This window comes from Schistocerca serialis, chromosome 3 (assembly GCF_023864345.2).
Source record: "Schistocerca serialis cubense isolate TAMUIC-IGC-003099 chromosome 3, iqSchSeri2.2, whole genome shotgun sequence".
Lineage (NCBI taxonomy): Eukaryota > Metazoa > Arthropoda > Insecta > Orthoptera > Acrididae > Schistocerca > Schistocerca serialis.
Window position 1 is genome coordinate 940,978,254 of NC_064640.1, and position 27,110 is coordinate 941,005,363.

The following is a 27,110-nucleotide window of genomic DNA, read 5'->3' on the forward strand; positions in this document are numbered from 1 at the left end:
AAAGAAGAAAGAAGAGTATTGCAGTATCAAACTAGTTACCATTCATAACTCTTCACTTGAAGCATGTTTCAAGCTTTTAAAGATATAATTTCAAGTTTCTTGCACTGGTATATATACTACAAGGTTGTCGTTACACATGGATGCACCAGACTGCGCCGGTAACATACGCGAAAATGTTTCCAGTACTAAGAACAACAAAGAACAAGAAACAGAATAAACGAATAAGTTGACATTCACATGTGGTGGAAACGTGGCGCAGCGGATCACGGAAGCGAGGCTTGCAGCAGTGAGTAATGGTTTTGGTTTTGTGCCTTTTTACGGAGGGCCTGCCCGGCGTCGGGGCGGTGTAGCGCGGAGCAGAGCGGAGCATCTATCACGGCCGGCTGACAGCCTTCAGTATGCTGTGCGGAAACAAAGACGGAGAACAGCCGCGCCTAATGAAGCATTACTGAGTTTTATCACTCAATAAACACCGGCGCTCGCATAACCAGACAGGCGAAACTCACCTAATGGGTCCTGATTTGAATTTGAAATGCGCTCCACAGATGTAAACCCCGGCAGGGATTCCGTCAGCGGTAATGACGCACCACCGTTTTATGAACCTCAAGCTTTAGCCTCGAATTATCCGATATGTCGGATCGGAAGAGCGGATTCGCTCCTAACCGCTCGAGGGGCCGTTATCAAGCTTGCGCGTCGCGCTATCAAATTCCGAGGTAATCCCTTTATTTAAATTCGGCCTGTGTAAACGCACTGGATGGCAACCGTGATAAAATTCTTTACGAATTACTATTTCGCTCTCCTTTCCTCGGTCAGAGGTAAGGAAGATTCCCCGGGCAGGAATAGATTTCCTCCTGCTAAATTTATCTTGTTCACTGTCAGTTTCCTTCTTCCAGTGCTCACATTTTCTAGCACACACTGATAACATCTGTTATCAGCCAATTCAAATCTGGTTCAATATCTCGTTTTTTCAGTAATGTTTGCTGGTCCGAGTCACTTAAAGAAAATTGTCCATAACTATTCGCGCTACAGAGGTGAGCACCTTCAATATAAACTTGTGTACAAAACTTAAGTGCGAAAGCAAGTTTCGCCTTGTGTCACTGCCAAGTAAGGTAGCTCAACTAAACTTAAACTTGGTCCATACATAGAAAGAACTGCTACAGCATAGTACAAAAGGTAACTGATATAAAAATGTGAAACGTCCCCTTAGAAAAATTTATGAATGACTTTACTATTAGTCCGCAGCTTGTGGTCGTGCGGTAGCGTTCTCGCTTCCTGCGCCCGGGTTCCCGGGTTCGATTCCCGGCGGGGTCAGGGATTTTCTCTGTCTCGTGATGAGTGGGTATTGTGTGCTGTTCTTAGGTTAGTTAGGTTTAAGTAGTTCTAAGTTCTAGGGGACTGATAACCATAGATGTTAAGTCCCATAGTGCTCAGAGCCACTGTGCTATTAAACCTCGTACATTATTTGATTTTCAAACAGCTGAGCAGAACTGAACGTACTCAGACATTTCGTTCGTTACCTATTCTGATCAACACTAAACTGACACACAATATTTTTAGCGCAACGCAATCTGACTTTCAAAAATCCCTACAAAAGAATGGCCCTGACTAACAATAGCCTATGCATTTCATGAATCACTTACCTCACAAAAATCTTCGTTACTCGAACTACTGCAATACAGCGAGCGCCTCTACTGCCAGCTAAATAAAAGATTCTAACTACCGAAGGCACTAACTACTGATAGGCATAGTTAGCAAATGAAAGATTTTGATAGAGAACAAACAATATATTAACCTTAATAGTGTTCAAAAGTGATAATATATATATCAGTTCATGACATCCAGTCTTACAAATTTACTCTCTCTGATAGACACACGTCCAGATCATCCGCTCTCAAAACTCCGCCATCTCACCTCCAACTGCGCAACGCTACGCGATGTTAACAGCCAACTGCCCAACACTACAATAGCAAATTCCAACAATGCAAAGCAGCCACAGACTGCACACAGCGCAGTCAGTGATTTTCATATAGAGCGCTACATGGCGTTACCAACATAAAAACCTAAACAGCCTACTTACAAATGCAGCGACACGAAAATGATACTTTCATTCTAAGATAATAATTACACGTTAGCCACAGCGATTTATGATGGTACCCTGGACAATGCAAAATTTGGGACAATGTTCTTAATAGGGTGTGTGATCACCACGGACGGCAGCACTTGGTCTGGAACGTCTCCCACGTCAATCAAAAGTTTGGTAAGGAGTCCTTGCGGTAGGGCTTTCCATTTCTCCATCAGGGAGGCTGATAACTTCTGGATGATCTTTGGTGCATGCGGACGTGATACGTGATGCAGTATGTCTCTCCAACGTAACCCACACATGCTAAATGGGATTGAATTTGGGCGAACGGGCAAGCCAGTCCATTCGCCGAATATCTTCCCGTTCAAAGAGATCCTCCACATCTGCTCTATTAGATGCAGTCACACATTGTCATCCACAGAAATGAAGCCAGAGCTGCATGTAACCCCCCCCAAAAAAAACAATCGAAGGTGCAGAGTCACCGTAATGTTTATCACGCTTCTGTTTAGTCTCCTGAGGCGTTTTGGCTTCCATAAAGTAATGTTTAATCACGACACGAAATTCTTTTTCATCCATTTTTTTACAATCACTCGACTTCCTTGATTCACACGAATGCCAAACACAAAGAAATAGACCAATATGTCTGAAACTTGGTGTGCGCTCTTTCCAAAGATTCTACTAACTAATCATGACGTCGATACACACCTGTGCTGCCATCTCTCGGACTTTGCACCGACTTTTCAAACGCCCCTCGTATGTCACAATAACTTTGATCGGTAAGTGTACTGTGCTCAATGATTTAGAGGTCAGTACGCCTGTGCCACAATACGTCAATCTACACCACAGCATATGGACCACCAAAACTATCGTATTTGACAATGGCGAGTAGTGGGAGCACATAATGCGCCTAGGAACAATGTCGACCTTGATTTTTTAGTGCTCCAGGTGTTAATCTATGGGGGGGCTTAATGTTGCGTAGCTGTACTGATTCCCAGAATGTTAACGGAGTACACTCACCAATCAACGTTATTGTGATACGGTACTCCTTCCCCATAAGCGTCTTATGGATGACAATGTGCGACCGCATCGAACTCCGCAGGTGGAGAAGCTCCAGAAACGAGAGGACATTCGGTGAATGGAGTGTCCTGTCCGTTTACCCGGCCCAGATCTCATCGAGCACGTCTGGAATGCGTTGGGTAGACGTTCTGCAATACGTCTACAGGTAACAACGACCATACAGCAGTTGTCAACACCGTTGGTGAAGAAATGAAATGCCTTACCACAAAAACTCTTTATCAATTTTGTGACCAGCACGGGAGCACATTGCAGAGCATGCACTGACGTGTGTGGTGATCAAACACCCTACTAAGAACCATGTTTTGTGCACAGGAGAGCATCAGAAATCGCGACGACTTCAGTGTAGTTACTGGCGGTGAATAAAAATGTCATTTCTGTTCGTCTCATTGTTTCATTTACCTCCTTGCTATACACAGGGTTAATCACGTAAGGGCCGGCCTGAGTGGCCGAGTGGTTCTTGGCGCTTCAGTCTGGAACCGCGCGACCGCTACGATCGTAGGTTCGAATCCTGCCTCGGTCATGGATGTGTGTGATGTCCTTAGGTTAGTTAGGTATAAGTAGTTCTAAGTTCTATGGGACTGATGACCTCAGAAGTTAAATCCCATAGTGCTCAGAGCCATTTGAACCTTTTGAATCACGTAAGACGTAACACTCCATTTATTTTGTGAACCGTTACACATATCGAAACGCAGATTTCGGCAAATGTTAGAATGTCGAGGTGCACGTATTTTTTTGTACTTTTAATGTTTTTAGCGCTTGTATCAACGGAGATACTGAAGTCAGTACATTTTTTTTAATGGAAGTGTATACTTTTTATAACTGCATTGGATAGCTCTTGAGAAGACAGTTACAGTGATATAGCATTTGTTAATGTTCGCGTTGAAACGTGTCGTAAAAACTTCGAGAAATATCCTAGAATGTGAGAGCACGGTGGCCGGAAACGGTATTTTCGGGTCAAACACTGCCAAGTAGCCGTCTCGGATCAGGCTGCGTAGTTGTATACCGTAAGGCAGCCATGGGCTACGAGAATAGAGCTTTATTTCCCCTTGAACCAACTTACAATCTAGATGCAGCATCACCGACAAATGTTCTATATGGAAATACGACATGGGCTAGAAAATAGCGTGTTACAAACAGCTTAGGAAAACTACTTCACATTTGTGTACCTTCCCAGATTTACGTGAGCTGAATCTTCAAAAATATAGAGGTATTATGCGCTGCAAAAAGAAACTGATGTTTCTTTTAATATATAAATGTTGGAAGGGAAAAGAGGAAATGTGTGGCTAGGGCCTTCCGTCGGGTAGACCTGTCACCTGGTGCAAGTCTCTTGATTTGACGCCACTTCGGCGACTTGCGTGTCGATGGGTATGAGATGATGATGATGATAGAGACAACAAAACACTCAGTCCCTGAACGGAGAAAATTTCCGACCCAGCCGGGAATCGAACCTATGCCCTTGGCGTGACAGTCCGTAGCACTGACCACGTTTTCTTTTTCCTTGTTGATCTCATTTTGTTCGTTATTGTTCGTTCTATTTGTTCGGGGCGGACGTCCCTTAACGCTTGTTCAAGTTTATTTTGGATCCATTAACTCAGTCTTTTATTACGGAGGGCAGCGAACCTTCTGAACCAACACGTTGAGCTACCGTGCCGGCTACCACTCTGCTATCGGAGCGGAGCTGTTAGAAGGAAGATTTGACATATCTTTTCCTGTACGCGGCTGTGTACTTCTTAGAGGTAAAATACATGCTGTTGGACAACTGTATCTACCTACACTGCTCTAAATTATATCATATGGGATACATGTTATTAAAATTATATAGGTGACCATTGGTACACTGCAAAATAAATATTCTTTTTAACGGACCATCGTTCCATGCTGAACGTAAGCGGGTAATGACAGTGTTACCAGCTACGTGCAACACACGCTGACGACTTATCTGACATTGCAGTGCTATTTCGCACACACGTAAATGAAATGAATAATTTAAAAACAATGATTTGGTAAACACCCAAATCATATAACATAAATTTTGCTTTCCAAAAATTAGCTTTGTCCTTTATTCTAGCATGTGATTAAACTCTTGGCCATATACTGAAAGGGGCGTTTGCAATAGCCGTTCGAAAGAACGATTAACAGATGTAATTTTAGTGGATGATATGGTAGAGCATGTACTGTCGATTCGACGACATACAGGATGTTACAAAAAGGTACGGCCAAACTTTCAGGAAACATTCCTCACACACAAATAAAGAAAAGATGTTATGTGGACATGTGTCCAGAAACGCTTAATTTCCATGTTAGAGCTCATTTTAGTTTCGACAGTATGTACTGTACTTCCTCGATTCACCGCCATGATTTCATACGGGATACTCCCCCTGTGCTGCTAGAACATGTGCCTTTACAAGTACGACACAACATGTGGTTCATGCACGATGGAGCTCCTGCACATTTCAGTCGAAGTGTTCGTACGCTTCTCAACAACAGATTCGGTGTCCGATGGATTGGTAGAGGCGGACCAATTCCATGGCCTCCACGCTCTCCTGACCTCAACCCTCTTGACTTTCATTTATGGGGGCATTTGAAAGCTCTTGTCTACGCAACCCCGGTACCAAATGTAGAGACTCTTCGTGCTCGTATTGTGGACGGCTGTGATACAATACACCATTCTCCAGGGCTGCATCAGCTTATCAGGGATTCCACGCGACGGAGGGTGGATGCATGTATCCTCGCTAACGGAGTACATTTTGAACATTTCCTGTAACAAAGTGTTTGAAGTCACGCTGGTACGTTCTGTTGCTGTGTGTTTCCATTCCATGATTAATGTGATTTGAAGAGAAGTAATAAAATGAGCTCTAACATGGAAAGTAAGCGTTTCCGGACACATGTCCACATAACATATTTTCTTTCTTTGTGTGTGAGGAATGTTCCTGAAAGTTTGGCCGTACCTTTTTGTAGCACCCTGTATATCGTCTAGCGTAGTTAGGGTTAGGTCATAGACTGCGTATTAGAGTGCACGCCAAAGAAAGAAATCAAGGGAAGTCAAATAGGAGGACCTCGCAGGCCATTTGATAATAGAATTTCGTCCTATCCAACGTCCACGGAAGTTCTTATTCAGTTGTTTGCATTGCAAAACTGGCGAGTGAGCTGGACAACCGTCGTGTTGCAGCCACATACAGTACCGAATATCCAGTGGTACCTCTTCTAGAAGAACCGGCAGAATGTTCGACAGAAAGTGTGCGTACGAATTTGCATTTAGAACGTCTAAGGTGAAGTAAGGTCCCACAATGTAATTTCGTATGACGCCGCACCATACGTTTACGCTCCATGGCGGTTGATGTTGTACCTGACGAAGCCAGTGTGGATTTTCGGCTGCCCAGTAGAATATGTTATGCAAATTTAGGTTAGGGTGGACATTGCTTCATCGATAAAGAGCACAGGTTGGAATGACGTAGGGCCGTCTGTCAGTCGCTGAAGGGGAAAGCGACAAAATTCTGTACAACGTTCGAAATCACGGTCGACGAGTTCTTGAAGTAGTGACAGATGACAGAGATGGAAATTCTGTCGATGCAGGATGTGAATGACACTGGTCTGGCCGACACCACATTCCTTGGCAATATGTCTCTTACCACTGCGCGGATTCATTAGCGTCGTAGCCAGAACAGCTTCCTCGTATTCTCTGTCAGTTGCAGTCTTCTTTCTTGTCCTCTTTTTGACGTTCAATCAGCCTGTCCGAGCTGGTGCAATAATTCGTGCCTGCCTGGCGCGTCGAACATTGGCGATCTGGATAGATAGCCATTTACCGCTCTGCTACTTTTACGGCATTTCTTTTACATTCACCATATAAAAGTAGTGTATCCAGCTTCTCCTCATTGGTATATATGTCTGCGAGCAACGAATGTTGAAGCAGGACTGAGCGACCTGCAGTGCAGACAAGTAACCAGGCAAATGTGTTGACATTCTGACACGGCATAGCACGAGAGCTCTGCTTGGCGGTGTTCCCACCGCTAATAACGATTCCAGCCACCGTGCTCTCAAATTCTAGAAAATTTCTCAATTTTTTTTTTTTACGACTGGTTTCAACGTCAACATTAACAAACGCTGTATCACTGTAACTGTCTTCTCAGCAGCTATCAAATGAAGTTATAATAAGTACGAGAATATGGTTCCGTTTAAAAAAACCTACCTGCTTCAATATTTCCTTTGATACCACCGCCAAAAATATTGACTAAACAAAATAATACGTGCCCCTAGATGCTCTAAAATTTGCCGAAAACCGCGTAACGATATGTGTAACCGTTCACGAAATAAAAGGCGTGTTACACCTTAAGCAACTCACCCTGTATAGTCCAAGTCTCATCCAGCTATGTTGCTTGGCAGTGTGATCTTAGCAATAGCCTTCTTACATATACACTGCAGCGCCAAAGAAATTGGTATAGGCAGAATACCGCACTGCGGTCAGCAACGCCTATATACGACAAGTGTCTGGCGCAGTTGTTAGATTGCTTACTACTGCTTCAATGGCAGGTTACCAACATTTAAGTGAGTTTGAACGTGGTGTTATAATCGGCGCACGAGCGATGGGACACAGCATCTCCGAGGTAGCGATGAAGTGGGGATTTTCCGGTACTACCATGTCACGAGTGTACCGTGAATATCAGGAATCCGGTAGAACATCAAATCTCTGATATCGCTGCGGCCGGAAAAAGATCCTCTAAGAACGGGACCAACGACGACTGAAGAAAATCGTTCAACGTGACGGAAGTACAAGCCATCCTCAAATTGTTGCAGATTTCAGCGTTGGCCCATCAACAAGTGTCGGCGTGAGAACCATTCAACGAGACATCATCGATATGGAGGCCCACTCGTCTACCCTTGATGACTGCACCACACAACGCTTTACGCCTCACCTGGGCCCATCGACACCGACATTGGACTGTTGATGACTGGAAACATATTGCTTGGTCCGACGAGTCTCGTTTCAAATTGTATCGAGAGGATGGACGTGTACGGGTATGGAGACAACTTCATGAATCCTTGGCCCCTGCATTTCAGCAGGGGATTGTTCAAGCTGGTAGAGGTACTGTAATGATGTGGGGCGTGTGCAGTTGGAGTGATACAGGGCCCCTGACACGTCTAGATACGACTCTGACAGATGACACGTACGTATGCATCCTGTCTGATCACCTGCATCCATTTATGTCCATTGTGCATGCCGACGGACTTTGACAATTCAAGCAGGACAATGCGACTCCCCACACGTCCAGAATGGCTGCAGAGTGGCTCCAGGAACACTGTTCTGAGTTTAAACACTTCCGCTGGCCACCAAACTCCCCAGACGTGAACAATATTGAGCATATCTGGGATGGGGTGGAGATCTCTTGTGGAAACCTCTTCTGAACAACATGTTGGAAGGCTGCAACGTGCTGTTTAGAAGAGATCTGTACCCCGTCGTACTCTTACGGATTTATGGACAGCCCTGCAAGATTCATGGTGTCAATTCCCTCCAGCACTACTCCAGACATTAGTCGAGTACATGCCACGTCGTGTTGCGGCACTTCTGCGTGCTCGCGGTGGCCCTACACGTTACTAGGTAGGTGTACCAGTTTCTTTGACTCTTCAGTGTATTCGGATAGTGTCCTGCTGAACTATTCTAGATTAAATTTTTGGTAAAAAAAAACGTATGTCCTGCTTGTATAGCTTAACGCGCTAGCTTGCAAGACAGGGAGGTGAACTAAACACGAATCGGATTCCGCCTGGTACACGGATAAATCTGAGTGTGGTTTTTAGGCGGTATTACACGTTCGCTTTGACTATTCTGGGTGGTCTCCAATCAATGACCCAGAAATAACGACACGGAAATAGTTAAAATCTGGCAACATCTATATTTCAGGCTTCTCATACGGATGGCGCATACGACTCCCCTCCCTTGGGCTAATTGGCGACTGTGGTGACGAGAAGGGCATCCGGCCGCAAACTTGAAATAAAATGAATTTGCCAAATGTTGAAAACAGTGGACCCCATACGACGGAATAAACGCTAGGTAAGGTTGGGTAAAAAATTACCTACGCATAATTTAATGTAGCTTACGAAGATAAAGTAAGCGACCCAGTAATGCACAAATAATACGTTTTAAAACAAGACGTATTTTTTGCGATACGAACTTCAACGTCGCATACGCGTTTGACGCAAGCTGCGTCGTTTGTACGACCAACTAAAAATAAATACTTGTGTTTGCAATAACAGTCTCTCGTACTGTGAGTTATACACTACTGGCCATTAAAATTGCTACACCACGAAGATGACGTGCTAAAGACGCGAAATTCAAACGACAGGAAGAAGATGCTGTGATATGCAAATGATTAGCTTTTTAGAGCATTCGCACAAGGTTGGCGCCGGTGGCGACACTTACAACGTGCTGATATGAGGAAAGTTTCCAACCGATTTCTCATACACAAACAGCAGTTGACCGGTGTTGCCTGGTGAAACGTTGTTGTGATGCCTCGTGTAAGGAGGAGAAATGCGTACCATTACGTTTCCGAATTTGATAAAGGTCGGATTGTAGCCTATCGCGATTACGGTTTATCGTATCGCTACATTGCTGCTCGCGTTTGTCGAGATCCAATGACTGTTAGCAGAATATGGAATCGGTGGGTTCAGGAGGGTAATACGGAACGCCGTGCGGGATCCCAACGGCCTCGTATCACTAACAGTCGAGATGAAAGGCATCTTATCCGCATGGCTGTAACGGATCATGCAGCCACGTCTCGATCCCTGAGTCAACAGATGGGGACGTTTGCAAGACAACAACCATCAGCACTAACAGTTCTGCGACGTTTGCAGCAGCATGGACCATCAGCTCGGAGACCATGGCTGCGGTTCCCCTTGACGCTGCATCACAGACAGGATCGCCTGCGATGGTGTACTCAACGACGAACCTGGGTGCACGAATTGCAAAACGTCATTTTTTTCGGATGAATCCAGATTCTGTTTACAGCATCATGATGGTCGCGTCCTTGTTTGGTGACATCGCGGTGAACGCACATTGGAAGCGTTTATTCGTCATCGCCACATTGGCGTATCACCCGGCGTGATGGTATGGGGCGCCACTGATTACACTTCTCGGTCACCTCTTGTTCGCATTGACGGCACTTTGAACAGTGGGCCTTACATTTCAGATGTGTTACGACCCGTGGCTCTACCCTTCATTCGATCCCTGCGAAACACTACGTTTCAGCAGGATAATTCACGACCGCATGTTGCAGGTCCTGTACAGCCTTTCTGGATACAGAAAATGTTCGACTGCTGCCCTGGCCAGCACATTCTCCAGATCTCTCACTAATTGAAAACGTCTGGTCAATGGTGGCCGAGCAACTGGCTCGTCACAATACGCCAGTCACTACTCTTGATGATCTCTGGTATCGTGTTGAAGCTGCTTGGGCAGCTGTACCTGTACACGTCATCCAAGCTGTTTGACTCAATGCCCAGGCGTATCAAGGCCGTTATTGCGGCCCGAGGTGGTTGTTCTGGGTACTGATTTCTCAGGATCTATGCACCCAAATTATGTGAAAATATAATTACATGTCAGTTCTAGTATAATATATTTGTCCAATGAATACCCGTTTATCATCTGCATTTCTTCTTGGTAGCAATTTTAATGGCCAGTAGTGTATTATTATCACATCACGCTTTCTATGTAGAAGTAATTGTTTCTCTTATCTATATAAGAGAATATGCTATTAGATTCCAAACGGAAAGTATGTATATTAATTTACTGCTGCACAACTTTCTGTTGACAAATAAATCACCAGGTGCTGTTACAAGATGCCTCCGTATTGCGTACTGAAACGTTCTGTACCATACAGAACATCCTACATAATAAACACGGCTGCTCTTGGAAAAAATTAGAACAAGATTTACCTTATTCTCGAGGAATGGTTTCTCTGTTCATGAAACAGTCTTGGTAACAGTTTCTACATTCGATTCCCATCAGGGTGTCATGGTTTTATTCATCGAGCAGTTTTTAGATACCGTATTTTCCTGTTCTTACTTCCGACCACGTAAAATGTCAATTATGTCGCAGGATGTAATAATCATGTGGCCCTATATTATTTAATATAGTGGTACCAGATATCCCTGTGGGACAGATACAACTGTAGTAGGATCTGTATTATTCGTCTGAAGGAATCTTCAGGTACTGATTGCTTTAAGATTCTATTATTTTTTATTACGAAGAACAAAAAGCGCCGTGCCTCCTCATTAACGCTTTTTAACAACTCTGGTTTTATATGAAATGATGGCCAGATTTTAATTTTTTGCAACTTTAGACACAACATCTTATCGGATTACGAGTAGCGATCTTTTTTTTGTGCTGCTAGCTGCCCTTGTATTTGATACCGATAAGTCACAGCGCATTGCACAAAAAAAAAAAAACATTTTAAAACCCTTCGATATTTTATCTTAAAATTCTCTGAAAGCAGTTGACTGACCATAAGTTTTTGTCACCTTCAATTACATCCGTAGACGTAAAAAATTGCAATTTTTGGATGAATCGGTTCTTTTCCTGTCTTGGGCCATGAGTACAATTATTTTATCGAAACTTAAACAGTGGACGTTATGCTGTTGAGTAAAAGGCGTCTAATAATCCGACTGCTTCTCTACGACATCCAAACTAAGCTTACTGATCACAAAATTGAAACAAAATCATATCTAATCGTACTTGGCACACCCAGTTTTAAATCTAAAAAAAAAAAAAAAAAAATTTCTCTTCAGGCGTTCCCATCCAACTATTATCGAAAGACCTATCAATACGATATCATCCAATATTCTGTCAATTATACGCAAACACCATGTGTGAGATGTGAATTAAAATACATTCCCTTTACGTCTACCTGCGTGGTAACATAGACATACGCATGTAATCATAACATTTAGGCCTTCACAGCCGTCGTCTTCATTAATTAAAACTTCCGGGCTAATCGGCCGTGGTCGAAGAGTAGAAATTTTTCCTCCTGACCTTTCGTTGCAAACTGCGGTGACAGTTTCTGAGGTGAGTCGCCGACTGGCTGCTGGGCCCTGGAGGGCCCGTTTATATTAGGGCATAGAGGGCGCCACCACTTGTCACGTGCTGTTGACAGTGAAACTATCTCTGACTGACGTCATTACTGACGATAAAAGGTAATCGATGGCCAAATCTTTGGTACAAAGTCGACCGCCATATCTTATGTAACTTTAAGCCTTCTTCTTTTCTTTTAAAATTATTGTGATGTATATAAATCCCTATGACCTCTCTGTACATACGTGCATAATAATGCGGTGTCTTAGCTAGCACACTTCTCTCACAAATTGTATTTCATGATCATCGTTTTCAAAAACATGTTCCACTACGCCAATATGCTATGTGTCTCAGACGACAGTTCCTTTTGTGTTCGGTTAGGTGGGTATTAAATCTTCTTTTCTTTGTTCCAAATAGACCTTACCATAACTACACGGAATTTGATACACCCCGGGGGTTGTAAAAGGGTGTAGTGCGTTTTTCGCTGATCTTGAACATTCACTGATCTTCTTGGTGGCTCTGAGGATTGTTTCAATTAGAAACTGGCCAGAACTTGCTCAATACGGTCCGTAATATTGTGGATTAATAGAAGAAAACGTTTTCCAGCCGATGGTTTTTGTTGTTGCATGTTTCCGGACAATTTTCTTCTGGGATGGAGTGCTCGATCTATCTCATTATCAGGGTAAGCTGTTCGCAAATGATTTATTTCCCACCGATCGTTACCTCCACAAGGATTCGAACCATCATGCCAGGCACCAAAACATTGGTGGACAGGGCTAATAAAATCTGTGAGCCAGTTTATTTCCAAGAGGAACTAAAAATTTCTGCTGTTCAACCACGTCCTCCTAGTCTGGAAGTTTCAATTAATGGATACACATGCAATCTTATACATCACTGAATTCCCAACTTCGGCTTCTATTTCATACTCACAATAGAAAATCGCATACATCATTTTCTATGATCCAAGGGGCGTTTTTTAATTCATTACAATCATCGTAATAGTTCCAACCTTCACTGTTAGTGGCCGGATATTTTCTGACTAGCGATGTAGACGCCGGCAGCTTCCGTGGTTCAGGTTATCGTTGGTAAGGGCTTTGCTGTGCCCCAAATCTGTTAAGCAGTGTACGGTACAAACAACGCAATAATTAAAACTAAAATTAATATACATTATAAAATATAAATTTGTCCTTTGCACAATTCTGCGAAAAAATTCTAATTAGTGGCATGACATTCTGAATGCTGAAAATGTATAACAACAAACATCAAATGAACCATGTGGTACCTAACAAAGTGAGAGGATGGTATCTCAAAGAGTATTATATCTACACTCCTGGAAATTGAAATAAGAACACCGTGAATTCATTGTCCCAGGAAGGGGAAACTTTATTGACACATTCCTGGGGTCAGATACATCACATGATCACACTGACAGAACCACAGGCACATAGACACAGGCAACAGAGCATGCACAATGTCGGCACTAGTACAGTGTATGTCCACCTTTCGCAGCAATGCAGGCTGCTATTCTCCCATGGAGACGATCGTAGAGATTCTGGATGTAGTCCTGTGGAACGGCTTGCCATGCCATTTCCACCTGGCGCCTCAGTTGGACCAGCGTTCGTGCTGGACGTGCAGACCGCGTGAGACGACGCTTCATCCAGTCCCAAACATGCTCAAAGGGGGACAGATCCGGAGATCTTGCTAGCCAGGGTAGTTGACTAACACCTTCTAGAGCACGTTGGGTGGCACGGGATACATGCGGACGTGCATTGTCCTGTTGGAACAGCAAGTTCCCTTGCCGGTCTAGGAATGGTAGAACGATGGGCTCGATGACGGTTTGGATGTACCGTGCACTATTCAGTGTCCCCTCGACGATCACCAGTGGTGTACGGCCAGTGTAGGAGATCGCTCCCCACACCATGATGCCGGGTGTTGGCCCTGTGTGCCTCGGTCGTATGCAATCCTGATTGTGGCGCTCACCTGCACGGCGCCAAACACGCATACGACCATCATTGGCACCAAGGCAGAAGCGACTCTCATCGCTGAAGACGACACGTCTCCATTCGTCCCTCCATTCACGCCTGTCGCGACACCACTGGAGGTGGGCTGCACGATGTTGGGGCGTGAGCGGAAGACGGCCTAACGGTGCGCGGGACCGTAGCCCAGCTTCATGGAGACGGTTGCGAATGGTCCTCGCCGATACCCCAGGAGCAACAGTGTCCCTAATTTTCTGGGAAGTGGCGGTGCGGTCCCCTACGGCACTGCGTAGGATCCTACGGTCTTGGCGTGCATCCGTGCGTCGCTGCGGTCCGGTCCCAGGTCGACGGGCACGTGCACCTTCCGCCGACCACTGGCGACAACATCGATGTACTGTGGAGACCTCACGCCCCACGTGTTGAGCAATTCGGCGGTACGTCCACCCGGCCTCCCGCATGCCCACTATACGCCGTCGCTCAAAGTCCGTCAACTGCACATACGGTTCACGTCCACGCTGTCGCGGCATGCTACCAGTGTTAAAGACTGCGATGGAGCTCCGTATGCCACGGCAAACTGGCTGACACTGACGGCGGCGGTGCACAAATGCTGCGCAGCTAGCGCCATTCGACGGCCAACACCGCGGTTCCTGGTGTGTCCGCTGTGCCGTGCGTGTGATCATTGCTTGTACAGCCCTCTCGCAGTGTCCGGAGCAAGTATGGTGGGTCTGACACACCGGTGTCAATGTGTTCTTTTTTCCATTTCCAGGAGTGTATATCAGTTTTACCGAAATGTTGAAGTCTTGTACATCTGATCAGCGTTTCCTTGCAAAAATGTTGAAAACTGGAAACTGCGTATTGACTTTCGATTATACCCATTATTTTTTGTTTGACTTGAGAATAGTGCACAGGAGCAGGAAGAGGGATGCTGTTGTATCCCGCTTATGACGACAATGTACAGGACGCCGAGCGGTCAGGTGTGATCAGCTGCGTGCCTATGGTTTATGTTAAATGATAAAACAGGAAATTAGATCAAATAAAGAGAATATATTTCAGTTTACGGTAAACACGGGGCGCACCTAAGGTAGAAAATTCCTGCCCAGGAGGTCGAACAACTAAAGAAAGTGGGTTAAGTTGGTGGCCGGTCATGGGATGCAGAGCCAGTGGCTCTACCTTCCGAGAGAGACTTCTGTTCTACTCGATGTCTCGCTCTCAAGAGTGAGAAGCAACTGTGTTCTGCTCTGCAGAACCGACCTGCCTCTCACGTATGCTGTTGGTTGAACCAATGGCGTGTATTTGCTAGCAAACTTCATCAGAGATCTTAGGGTGTCCCTTTTGAGCAGCTTTAACCGGAAAGAACTGTGTCGGTTCTGAAAGACAGGCAACTTCTGTCAAGTAGGCATAGCCGACGTTCTTCTGGGAGATAACTTGTAAAGTTTTTTTGGGGGCGTTTCAATAATTTTTTAAATCAATTCCCTGAATATTACTCGACGTGCTACCACAACACCAGACACCCTCGTAATCCTGTATGTCTTCATTATTCCACTGGATCCATTCTCAGAATGCTGCGAGAATAAATCTTAGTTGTTTTCTAGGTGCTGTTTAAGGGTTTTCCGTGACTGCATGCAAAGTGGCTGCTGAAAAAGCAGCAACAGACAGCAGTCGCGCAAATCAATAAAAAAAAAAATGGTTCAAATGATTCTGAGCACTATGGAACTTAACATCTGAAGTCATCAGTCCCCTAGAACTTAGAACTACTTCATCCTAACTAATATAAGGACATCACACACATCCATGTCCGAGGTAGGGTTCGAACCTGCGAACGTAGTGGTCACGCGGTTCCAGACTGAAGCACCTAGAACCACTCGGCCATACCTGCCGGCGCAAATCAATCGACATATCGTGGCAGGAGATAAGGGAAGAAGCAATTACAGAAAGAAAAGCCCATCTCTTCTCACTAAATACCATAGACTACTGCAGAAAGAAGCTGCAGCAAACATCGATGAATATGAAACATTCCATCTCTGATCACGAGTCATAGCCAACATAGCCTTTCAAAACGACCAAGTGTTACTGTAGAAAGCTCGCATGTGGTCATATAGGAAACCTAGAATGTATAGTATCGCACTACAAGGATCACAGTGTAAGTACTGCGACCGAAAACGATAAATCCCATTCGACATTCTACGCCAAAGTAACTTACGTGAGGTGTTAAGTGTCCTGATAAATAGTCCTTAAATAAAAAGGAACACGTAAACTCACGAAATAGACCACGTGGGGACGGTAACAATCGAATCCCCCAGATAAACAACATTGCAGCACCGAAAGTTATAAAGAAATGTTGCACACATGAGAAGCTGTTTACAATTGACAGACCATCAGTTACACCATTTAAGCCGCCAGTACCGCGAGATGAAAATGCGTAGCCCAGCGGATTGCATGTGCACAGAACATATGGCCTAATTACTTTGAATCGCAAAACAATAATATTTTTCTACTAGTTGTAACGTTAAAATAAATCTAATTATTCGTCAGTAAACTGTGGCTCTGAGCACTATGGGACTTAACTGCTGTGGTCATCAGTCCCCTAGAACTTAGAACTACTTAAACCTAACTAACCTAAGGACATCACACACATCCATGCCCGAGGCAGGATTCGAACCTGCGACCGTAGCGGTCGTGCGGTTCCAGACTGTAGCGCCTTTAACCGCTCGGCCACTCCGGCCGGCGTCAGTAAACTGTGAACCAATATCAAAATATGGGTCGTAATTTCAATATCAACAACTGCAATGATGGTAGAAATGTAAATAGGTCTTTAATAAAATAGCCGCTCACACGGGGATAAGCGAGTACCGTATCTACGCTATGTATCGAAAAGCGCCCTCCTTCATACCCCGCTCTCCTCCCCTCCTCCATTTCTGAGCATTCTACTTGTTAAACAAATAGTTTTTGAAGTATCATTTTGACATTATTATAGTATTTTACCCCCAGTGAACGCATATTACGAATTAAGAAGCTTAGCAATCCCTGCTGCCGACGAGATCATTATGGACTGTGCACAATGATTCTGCTGTACAATGACGGGAAAGAAAATCCTCAGTGCCCTTAGCGAAGGCTTTATTTTAGCATACATCTTCATCATCTGCAACAAAACACGTAAAATTCAAACCAGGATGGCCAGCACTGGAGATCTAGCCTTCTCGAATGGAGATCCAGTTTTTCAAAGATTTCTGAAGTGCTGAACTCGCGATGAGCAGTTGTTGCCCAGTTTCTGTACGTATGTCTGACACGCAACCTACACTAAAATTAATGAAAAACGTATAGATATGAATATGAGCGGATCTTTCATTAGTGTAGTGTATCGAATCTACCTGAGTTCTTTCGAACAACGGAGCAGTGAACCTTGGTTTGTGGACAGGACTGATGCTGAAAATGCAGATTTCAAACAGCTTCCTCAGCATGGGAAGCATTCTGCTATGTAAAAACTTTGCATATGTAACGGAATTCATTTTTCCAATGACAGATCAAATGGCCATAACCTCAACATGCGCATCATACTGGTTCCATAGAATTTCCCCGTCATGCACCGTTCACTAAGCGTACGTCAGATCCACACAAATTCATCTGAGCGTCACAGCCTGTATACGGCTTTCCGCACAAGAAAATCTCCTTACAGTGTTCCATTAATGAATGACGTCGTTGTTTACACCTCTCTAAGAGAAGATGCTAATTCCTTCTTCTGATGAGTGGTGTTTGCGCAGCAGTAGGCCAATGAAAATTATGCTCCCCCCCCCCCCCCTCCCCCCGTAAAGAAAGAAGAAAGATTAGAGTTCCACGTCCGGTTGAAGACGAGGTCGTTATAGACGAAGCACACAGCACACATTAGTATTTAGTTAGGATGCGGACGTAAACTGGTCGCCCCTTCTAAAACGAACCAACCAAGTACTCGTCTTAATCTAATTGGGGAAACCACGAAAAACTTAAATCTTTAGGACTGTACACGGAGTTGAATCCCAATCCTTACGAATGCGAGTCCAGTGTCTTAACCATACTTACCGGTGTAACCGACAATGGAAAAATTATTTTCTGACCAATCTCCGCTCTTGAATTGCTAGGGACGTCACTTCTTATAGGACGGAAGGAAATATGACAACTGGTAAGGACAATAATTTGTTGCTCTGGACGTCTAAACGAGTTCTATTTCACAGAGCAACTAGTCGGCCGAATATCGAAAAACATTGTCAAGAATCCTGTATATACTGTCAGTTTGGCCGAACGAAGCCAAAATGGTTCACTGACGGATAAATGTTATTCACGGAGGTTTCACTGAACCGAGTCGGTACCACGGGACGCCCGTTACTGAATTTTTCTGATGATGTTTCACATTTAATAACTCATTTCCGAACGTGAGAAGTGAGTAAATCGTCTGAATGCGATCATATCACAGAAGGAAACGTAAGGAAACAGGTATCAGCAACGCAGTATATAGGGGAAACTGTGGTCGAAAGTTGCATAGGATGTGGCGTGGATTCATTGTACTCGGCAGTTACCACATACAGCGTGTCGCAGGAGGAATGGTAATATTTAGGGATATGACAGGAACGATCATTCGTACAAAAAACTTGTAGTAGAGATGGGCACTAAAATTGATAATTTAAGAGCTAAGAGAACTTGTTCAGTATAAGAGACGTGTTTCACAGTAGTGACGATAAACAGATGCACACAGCTCTTAAAGCTATGCATTTTAGAGCGCGCGTATACTCGAAATTTGTGCTTCGAATTATCATAAGTGTCATATCCATGAATACTGACCATTCCTCCTGGGGCACCGTATATGAACCCCACAGAATTTGGAAACTACCATTTCTCCCATATGATGTCTAGTACATAGGGTGTTTCACAATTCCTATTACCGGCTTCTACAGATTAGAGAGTGGATTTAGTACATAAATGTGATGAACCCATATACGGAAATGCACCGCTGGAATTTAAACTTAGTTTGAATATCGGATCATTTTCAGACCTCCAGCTTCACAGTAAACATATAGCGTAATGTTGTGCTTTACAAGAGCGTATGGCACGGTCATTGTTTCGAGCCTCCTAGTTGTGAACGTACCAGTTTCTCCCAGCAGTTGACGTAAATGTTGCGTGTAAGTGACGCAAAAATTACGAGTATAACAGGGGCGCCGCGCGAGATTAGCCGAGCGGTCTCCGGCGCTGCAGTCATGGACTGTGCGGCTGGTCCCGGCGGAGGTTCGAGTCCTCCCTCGGGCATGGGTGTGTGTGTTTGTCCTTAGGATAATTGAGGTTAAGCAGTGTGTAAGCTTAGGGACTGATGACCTTAGCAGTTAAGTACCATAAAATTTCACACATTTTATAACAGGGGTTGACGACGGACCCTGTTCTCAGTTCGTGTCCGTACAGCTAAGCGGGAGATTTGAAAGTGGGTCAAACTTATTTTATATCCAAAAGGTATATTTCCGGACATTAGTTCCTTATCAAACCTGTATCTACCAAGTCCCACCTACAGCCCCTAGAAGCCTGTAACAGGAATTGTAAAATGCGTTGTATAAGGGACGTCATTGTTTTGGTGTCGTGCTCTGATACCAAAATACTGATGTGTGTTAATGTGGTCGATGCAGCCCAGCAACCGTAACGCGACACGTAGCACTTGATTCGCGAGCGATGGGGTTCTCACGAAATGAACTCCATTGCGAAGCGAAAACCGTCTAAATAACGATAGTCGCTGAGAGCCGTAAACGCCCAAGACTGTAGTCGTTTGTCAAACAGATCCGTTGGGAAGCAACGTCGTTAGACTGCTGTACATTCGGCGGAAGACGCATAGCTTCATAAGACAGCTTTTTCAATTGGCTCGTTGCCGCGTGGCCGTGGAATTTCAAGCGAGTATCTACTGTGGCCGCGTCAGATGTTTCCGTCGCTTCTGAGTACTGCATCTCTTCGACAACAGGTTGATCTGCGACCCGTTCTTGGGGTCGATATGCTACGGTACTAAAATTGTCTCCGCGGGAAAAAGATATTGTTAACAGTAAGAATCATTCCATACTGCTTGGCAAGTTTTCTTTACTTTTATCCCAAGTGTTTCATTGGACTGTCTAGATGATAGTCCAGTGTTTTGAAAGCAGAACTGCTTACCAATCAACATGCAGAGAAGAAATGCATGTGCTAGTTAAGGCGTTCGCCTCCTAGTAAATACTGTTGACTGTCTCGGATGCTTAGCCGTGTGATATCGGTAAAACTTCGCAGGCATCTTCAAGCGACAGTGTCGAGTCAGTACTCTTCTGAAAAAGGCGACATACACTAGTGTAACAAAAGACAGGGATTGTGTCGGGCCTCCTATTGCCCGGCATAGAGCAGCTACTCGACCTGCCAAGGACTCAAGAAGTCGTTTGCAGTGCGTTCCAGAAATAATGAGCCATGCTGCCTCTGTAGCCGTTGAAAACTGCGAAAGTGTTGCAAGTGTAGGATTTCGTGCACGAAATGACCTCTCGATTATCTCCCATAAACGTTCGATGGCATTCATGTCGGGTGGAGTAGCTCACTAAATTATTCGCTCTAATTGTTCAGATAGTTCTTCAAACCAATCGCGAACGACTGTGGTCCGGTGACATGTTTGGGAACATGAAGTCCACGATTGACTGCAGATGGTCTCCAGGTAGCCAAACATAACCATTTCCAGTCAATGATCGGTACAGTTTGGGCTAGAAGATCCAGTCCATTCCATGTAAACACAGCCGACACCACTATGGAGCCCGCACCAACTTGCACAGTGCCTTGTAGAAGAAAACTTGTCTCCATGGCTTTAGCTCTTACCAACTGAAATCAGGATTCACCTGACCGGGCCACGGTTTTCTAGTCGTCTAGGGTCCAAAAATGGTTCAAATAGCTCTGAGCACTATGGGACTTAACATCTGAGGTCATCAGTCCCCTAGAACTTAGAACTACTTAAACCTAACTAACCTAAGGACATGACACACGTCCCTGCCCGAGGCAGGATTCGAACCTGCGACCGTAGCGGTCGAGCGGTTCCAGACTGAAGCGCCTAGAACCACTCGGCCACTCCAGCCGGCCAGTCGTCTAGGGTCCAACCAATGTGGTCACGGGCACAGGAGAGGCACTGGGGTGATATACTGTTAGCAAAGGCACCCGCGTCCGTCGTCTGCTTCCACAGCGCATTAGTGCCAAATTTCACCGCACTGACCTAATGGATACGTTCGACGTACGTCTCACATTGAATTCTGCGGTTATTTCACACATGGTTGTTTGTCTTTTAGGCGTGACAAATCTGTGCAAACGCCGCTGCTCTCGGTCGTTGAGTGAAAGCCGTCGACCACTGCGTTGTCCGTGGTGACAAGTAATGCCTGAACTTTGGTATTCTCAGCACACGTTTGACACTGTGGGAATCGGAATATTGAATTCCCTGACATTTCCGAAATGGAATGTTCTATGCGTCTAGCTCCACTGCCATTCCGCTTTCAAAGTCTGTTTATTCTCTTAGTGCAGGCATAATAACGTCGGAATCGTTTTCACTGGAATCACCTCTGTAAAAATGACAGTTCCGACAATATGCTGCCCTCTTATACCATGTATACGCGGTACTACTGCCACCTGTGTAAGTGCATATCCCTATCCCATGACTTTGTCACCTCAGTGTAGTGCTAGGTTTCTTGCGATACTGGAAACAATTTTTTCTATAACAACGTTGCTGCGAAGAGAGTAAGTGGTTATTCATTCTTTTCATATCTCGTGATTTTTTTTTTAAAGAATGACGCCGAATGACAGAAAATTCATCTATAAAACCGCAGTATACGTTTACTTGACTTATCAAAATGAAACTTGCAAGTCCGCAGCTCGTGGTCGTGCGGTAGCGTTCTCGCTTCCCACGCCCGGGTTCCCGGGTTCGATTCCCGGCGGGGTCAGGGATTTTCTCTGCCTCGTGATGACTGGGTGTTGTGTGACGTCCTTAGGTTGGTTAGGTTTAAGTAGTTCTAAGTTCTAGGGGACTGATGACCACAGATGTTAAGTCCCATAGTGCTCAGAGCCATTTGAACCATTTTTTGAAACTTGCACTATGCAGGCCGCCACGAAGTGTCTTTCGCATGTCGTTCTGTGTCTGTACAGCTACGTGATGGATGTGTATCTTTCGTCTAGCGTTTTAATTTGTAAATGACGCTTACTGTGTGCAGTCTATAACTTCATTGCTGAACTGCGTTTTCGTCCTGAAGAATTAACGTATCTAGCATACATACAGAAGTCAGTCAACGCTACTGCTTGACACTGGCTAAAAACGGCTGAAACATCGGAAAAGAAAAGAATAATTTCCCAGACTCACTTCTGAAAGAAGCAAGAACAACTATAGTAGTTTTTCAAAGAAAATTCCGGGCTGGCTGTATGAATGATTTTTATTAAATCTCTGACCGGTTTCGCACCACTTATCGCTGTATCCTCAGGCAATATACGCTATTTATAACATAGTAACGTTCAACATTGCTCTGTAGCCACTCCCCACCATTCACGTCCAATATTCGTCATCTGGTGAAAGCGGTAGTTAAAATTTAAAAATCTTTTTTTAAAATTTTTAAAGGGCGTCTGACTCAGGCCGTGTCCACTGCTGTGTCCACTGCGGCGCGGCTCCTCTCAGCTTGCACGATCATTGCCGCTCGCATCCTTTAAAAATTTTTAAAAAAGATTTTTACATTTTAACTACCGCTTTCACTAGATGACGGAATATTGGACGTGAATGGTGGTTAGTGGCTACAGGGCAATGTTCAACGTTACTATGTTATAATTAGCGTATATTGCCTGACGATGCACCGATAAGTGGTGCGAAACCGGTGGCAGATTTAATAAAAAGTCATTCATACAGCCAGTCCGGAATTTTCTTTGAAGAAATATCGAAGTTTGGCTGTGGTTGCCCTCCCTACAAAACAACAACAGTATTATCTCTTTGATGAAATGTTTTCCTTGAATTCTGTTTCCAATAAACGTAGATACTATAACTAACGCTACATTGTTATATAGTTTTCGTGAACTGTTTATGTAATTTCGTTTTCAAAATTTTATTTTAAAACAGCAAAAAAAATCATATTCACTAAACATTCTGCACCTAACCACGAGTGTATCGTACTTCATTACTAAAGCCAGATGTTTCCCAGGTGATAATATACGTAAGAAATTTGACCGTTTTGCAATTACGTGCTGAACAGTTATTACAGTGCGTAGTGGAATGTCTCTGATGTCATGTTGTAGACTTTGAAAAATGTTTCACAAACCCGCTTCATTTCTTCGCATAAGAGATGAAATTCTCGTAGTCTCGTTTGTTTCCTTAGTATGAGAAGAATCAAACCAATGGACAGTATTCAACGATCGGAAGTATTCGTACAATTCTTCGGACTATCAGATAATAGCCTAGAAGACGGCTAGGCTTCGAATTGACAGTCTGTGTCAAGTAATTTTATGACCCACAGCAGTGATGGTCTGGTTTAGTGCTCACAGGAACATCGATATTTCTGGACCAGGGAACATGTACACTGTTACGGGATGATCACATACGAGGACCCACATAACAGTGCGTTATTGTAGTCTACTCAGTTTTCTCCGTTCACTCACTTTGGCAAAAAACTGGTCTATGAAGTAAGCGCTGTCTGCCTGCATTTATATACGCTGCGACCGGAGACCTTGTTGTGGCGTAACAAGACAGCTACGCCACACTGAAGTAGCCGAAAGGCACTCGTAATCTCAAGTAGCCTAGATAGAGGTCTGAAACAGGATACTTATTAATGTTATAAAGAAAAGTATGTAGCTGCTGGAATACTTAACTTTTAATTTTTCCTTGTTGTATACATCGTTCTTGATGAGACATTTCATACGATAACTATCAAACTATGTAAGGCTAATGGCGCCTTGCTAGGTCGTAGCTATGGACTTAGCTGAAGGCTATTCTAACTGTCTCTCGGCAAATGAGAGAAAGGCTTCGTCAGTGTAGTCGCTAGCAAAGTCGTCGTACAACTGGGGCGAGTGCTATTCCGTATCTCGAGACCTGCCTTGTGGTGGCGCTCGGTCTGCGATGACACAGTGGCGACACGCGGGTCCGACATGTACTAAATGGACCGCGGCCGATTTAAGCTACCACCTAGCAAGTGTGGTGTCTGGCGGTGACACCACATTCCTCCCCCGCAAATCGGCGAACGGTCGTGTTATAAGGCTTCCGCCCGCCGTGGGGAGGACCCCATGTTGACGTATGCGATGAGGTGGGGAGCCTAACAACAGGCGAGGCTGTGCCACCCGCACCAGGCCATTCGGTCCGAGGGGAGCTAGGAAATGCCTGAAAACCTAGTCCAGGGTGCACGTCAACATGCGGTGTATGAGAACATAAAGAGACAGGAGGGGCCAAAGTGTCGACCTCCATTGCGTCGGGGTACCCAACGCGCGAAGACGCCATGTGGTCCGGAGCGGGCAAGAGTTCCATGGCGGAGGACGGCTCGTGACGGGAAGCGATCAGCGGCGCGTGACCCAGATAGGCGCTTGGCGGCTGCAGCGAAGCGTCCACTGCGGGCGGCGCCGGCTAGAGGACAGGCGGCGGCGGCGGAGGCTGCGGCGGCGCGTCGCCATGGGGCAAAATGGAAGGCATCGTCGGTAACACCTGGGGATGAGGCGAGCCAGTAGATGAGTCCCCAGGGCGCTGACCGGACGGCACCGTCGCTGAAAGCAGACGGGGAGCGGCAGAACCCGTGCGACGACAGAGGCGCAGCTGATTGAGATGCCGACGCACCTCACCAGAGGCCCCCAAAACCAAATACATCGCGCGGCCAAGGCAGCGAAGAATGCGCCCTGCGATCCAACGCCGTGAACCTCGATAGTTGCAATAGAATACAACGTCGCCTGGAGCAAAAGCAGAAGTCTGCCGCTGCACTGGAACCTGATGCGGCGGATGCAGCAAAGACATCAAGGTTCGATGAGGACGACCGTGGAGCAACTCAGCCGGCGAGCGACCATCTCGGGGCTGAGAGCGATACGATGACAAAAAGAGCAACAACGCGTCCTCCCAAGAATGCGACTCTTTCAGCTTCAACATCTGTGACTTGAAAGTCCGGACCAATCGTTCAGTGGCACCGTTTGACTGAGGCGAAAACGGCGCGGATGTCAGATGTTGAATACCATTGGCCTGGCAGAATGACTGAAATTCTGCAGACATGAATTGTGGGCCGTTGTCGGAAACAATAGTCTGCGGAAGACCTTCAATGCAAAAGATAGCAGACAACGCTTGGATGGTGGCAGTTGACGTCGTGGAAGACATCCGGACAACAAAAGGAAAATTACTGAAGGCATCTACCAGAACCAACCATCGAGCATTCCAGAATGGACCAGCAAAATCGATGTGCAAGCGCTGCCAAGGGGAAGTGGCTTTTGGCCATGCAAAGACTTTCCGCGGCGCTGCGGATTGTTGTTCGGCACACGCCATGCAAGAAGAACACATATTCGTAATCGCAGCATCAATTCCAAACCAAGTACAGTGCTGACGAGCAAGTTGTTTCGTTCGCACTATACCCCAATGTCCTTGGTGAAGAAGCCATAAGACAGAGGACTGTAACGAACGTGGGACCACGACTCTGGACTGATCATTATCAGAACGCAACAACAAAACACCACGTCGAACAAAAAGTCTCTCCTTGTGAGCAAAAAATCGGCGAACCAACGGATCCTCGATCCGAGACTTTGACAAAGGCCATTGCATAGCAACAAAACGCAAAATGGTAGCAAGGACCGGGTCAGCAACTGTGGCTGTAGCTACTCGACGAAAATCAATCGGAAACGATTCGACCACTTCATTGGATTCCGCATCAATGAACATGCAAGCAAGTTCGGAAGAATCGAATGCTTTATCCTCAGCAACAGGCAAACGGGACAACGCATCGGCGTTTCCGTGCTTAGCAGTGGACCGATATAAGATATCGTAGCGGTACTGCGAGAGGAAAATAGACCAGTGAATGAATTTCTGCGCTGTACGCGGAGGTACAGGCTTGTTCGGATGAAAAAGCGACGTCAAAGGTTTGTGGTCTGTGATGATGGTAAAGTGACGACCATACAAGAAATCATAGAACTTAGTAACACCAAACACGAGAGCCAAAGCTTCTTTCTCTATCTGCGAGTAATTTCTTTGCGCAGACGAGAGCAATTTGGATGCAAAGGCAATAGGGCGATCATGCGAACCAACTTTGTGCACAAGCACAGCACCGATCCCGAAATCCGATGCATCTACCATCAACAAAAGGGGTTTCCGGGGATCGAATAGCGTAAGGCAAGTATTAGAAAGCAACGCCGATTTCAACTGGCGAAAAGCGCGTTCGCATTCCGTCGTCCAGAGAAACGGAACACCTGTACGGCGTAAGCGATGAAGCGGAGCTGAAAGGGAAGAGGCATTGCGCACATTCACTCACACCTTGCGATTCTAAATCGTTTAATGCTCTTGCGACCTCATTATGCAATGCGTGGGGAACATTGCGCGCTCTGAAAAATTTCGGCTGCGCTTTTACTGTCAGGTCCAAATGTGCTTCATAGTTCGTAGCGCAACCAAGGCCCGGTGCAAAAATGTCTGCAAATTCTTCACACAGACGAGAAACACTGTCTGAAGGCACAGTCTGATTCACTGATAGGACCTGATTTACTATAGACATGTTAAACAACTGAAATAAATCTAAACCAAACAAGTTCACTGCAGTAGGAGAACGAAGAACGTAAAATGACACAAGTTTTGTTTGTCCCTTGTATGTTGCAAGAAGATTGCACTGTCCTAACACAGGGATCTGCTGTCCTGTATATGTAGCGAGCTTAACAGTTGCGGCACGCAATGGAGGTTTGCCCAGTTGTTTGTACGTGTCGTGACTGAGCAATGAAACTGCAGCTCCGG